The sequence below is a fragment of the Macrobrachium nipponense genome, chromosome 7, assembly GCF_015104395.2.
Source record: "Macrobrachium nipponense isolate FS-2020 chromosome 7, ASM1510439v2, whole genome shotgun sequence".
Lineage (NCBI taxonomy): Eukaryota > Metazoa > Arthropoda > Malacostraca > Decapoda > Palaemonidae > Macrobrachium > Macrobrachium nipponense.
Genome location: NC_061109.1, coordinates 573,366 through 576,331, shown reverse-complemented (window position 1 = coordinate 576,331; position 2,966 = coordinate 573,366).

Here is a 2,966-nt window from a genome sequence, read left to right as displayed (position 1 = left end):
ACTGACTATAGTTTTGCACTAACAGGAAGATCCAGAAGTGTTAAACATCAGCATATACATATTAATTTTGAACTACAGAGGTACTTTTTTTTTGCTTTGATACATTTGAGAACTACAGGAAGTCCTTTATTTACTTTAATAAATTTATTCTTATATCATTTTTTTTACCCCCGTATATAAATGTATAACATTCTTACTTCGTAGTCACTGCATTATACACTATGCTCCTGTTACTAACTAAATACTTCAGCAACTTAAATAGCATATTTTCTATTTGACAGAGACAACAACTTTTAAACTTCCAAACACTTACTATGTTAATTTTTATGATTTATATAGTAGCAGTGTTCTTTCCCACCTTTATCCCTACATTAAGGGGTCGGTTGCCTGATGCGCCTTTTCCACTGCATGCATCAGGCGTCGTCGTCCATCGTTTGGCAAAAGAGTTTTTACGACTGCATGCCCCTGCTGTCATCAACCACAGTTATTTATTAGCGGTGGGCCTAGCCTTTTACTAAAAAGTAAGACTGCAGCAGTTTCCACAGCTATTGGCGGTGGGACTAGCCTTCTACTAAAAAGTAAGACTGCAAGGTAGTAGCTGTCCTTTTACGACACGCAGGACCTACAGTGGTAGTATTCTTACACCCCTACTGCAGGGTCCTCATATAATAACAATACCACATTGTTAAAAAAACAATCTGCATAGCAACAGAGCAGAAATCTGATAGACAAAGGTAATGGAAATATCTAGAAAGAACTTACTAATAGTATCGTTTAGGTATCGGTAACGGTATCGACTTTTGAATGAGTATCGGTATCGGCCAAAATTTTGGTATCGGAGCATCTCTAGTCTGCAGCGTCGCTTTGGCATAACTGCACCTACATTTTAGCCTTTTAATTTACCCCCATTCCTGCTTCCTTTCTTTAGTCTTGCTGTCCAACCTCTCTAACTAAAACTTCCTGGTGAAACTGTGGGGTTTTCTCCCAGTTACACCTTTATATCACTCGACTCCATCTCCTTCCTTTTCTGGACCTCTTCGTCAGGCTACGCAACCGCTCCAACTAACCCTTTTCGATGTCATAAGCTCTGTATGGCCAAAAGCGTCCCATTGCTTGGCTTAAGAGCCTACCTTTCGTAAATCAAAGCAAAAGCAACGAATCCTAAATACTAGTACTTGGCCATCTTTATAACAAGGCATCCTGGAAACAGCAAGTCAACATATAAAGGAAACATCGCATCTTGCTGTATGGTATACTAACCTCACACAGGGAGTTCATCGGGTCACGAACGCCTAGGGTTCATTAATAAGCAGTTGGCTTCTTAATGCTTTATTTGATCAACGACATCGGTTAGCTTTGCGAAAACAACATTCCAGTTTACCTCAATTCTGCTGCGTTGTCTAACTGGTTGTCATATTCCCTGACGTATTAGAAGATTTATTTCGAGGTTGCTACTTAATCCCGCTTCTTTCAAAGTATTAATTTATTTTTTGATAGAATATTCCGCGGACGATTTGTCGAGATACTGTTTTAAAAGCGGTCAGTGCTTGATTATGGTAAATAAAGCATTTATTTTTACAACGGGATAAGAGTTACTGTGTGTGTGTGTGTTATTCGTAGTAAGGTATGGTTGCATTTTTCGTTTTGGATGCGTACTGATCATGCAATTGTTAGGTGGTACAAGCTACGTGTGTCCTCTCTGTCAGATTGAATTGAGTGATGTCTCGTATTTGCAGTAATCTAATTTTTGTACACATAATTTTCATGTACATTAAAGTGTTTGTATATTTTATCCCACCCTAGAGCCTCTAAACCGGTGGGGAATATAATAGAGAGTGCAACAACAGAGTCATGGCAAACAGACGGTGACATATAGAAAATATATTTCCACTCAAGAATAGCTATGACGGAGATCACAATTCAACATTCACTGCAACAATTATAATCTGATTATTATGGCAGATCATAATCCGAACAAGAAGTGACTGTCATTAACATAAGTCAGAAGAACTGACATTCTATATTCTATGTATTAGGGCCTTGTTTACTATTGAATTTTTATCTTATTGCCTTTTCATATCTACAACTCTTTTGGAGAGACATTTTTAACCCAATTCTTTGCTCAGCCTACAAATATTCTTCACATCGATCTTTACAAACATAAGTTTGCTGTTGATATCCACATTTAATTGGCTCGCCTTTTTACCCACATTTAATTGGCTCGCCTATTTACGCACATTTAATTGGTTAAGCTAAAAGGAAACTATAGAGTCAATACTACCAGCGGCAACAATTGAAACCTTTCACGTCAATTACAAGCTGAGTTTCATTAGTCCTCATCTATAAAGGTGATAAAGTATCGTTCTAGCTCTATTCAGTTTTTGTTTTGATTATCGATTCTAAAGCCATGTACTGACACAGAATTATTATAAACTCATGATTCTAAAGGTCTTTAAACACTAGGAAACATTGTTCGCAAAGTTTGCAAACTGTTTGCAAACAGTTTGCAAACAGTTCACAAACAGTTTGGAAACATTGTTCGCAAATTTTGTTTGCAAACAGTTTCCTAGTGTGGACAGGCCTTGAGTTGTCGAGTGGCAAATTAATCAATTTGGATGTACTACACGTATAACCTACTGTTCAGTATATCAGTACGATATATTAGGTCAAACCTCACCCTCTCTAAATCTTTTTTTTTTTTGTACTTCTATTAGGTACACACCGTGATTTGTACTTATAAGAGTCTCAAATACCATTTTTAGAGTATGAAATCAAAATAATATAAAAAGTGTCTAATGAAAGGATTATATACAATTATTTTCACAGTATTTAAGAATCTGAGTTAAGCCATTATTTTAGTCTAATTATTGTTTCCACCACTCAATTATAAAGCTTATTATACCATTCATGGTGAATAGTTTTACGTATGAGCCGGCCTCGTTGTGACCCAAATACGTAAAGGGAAA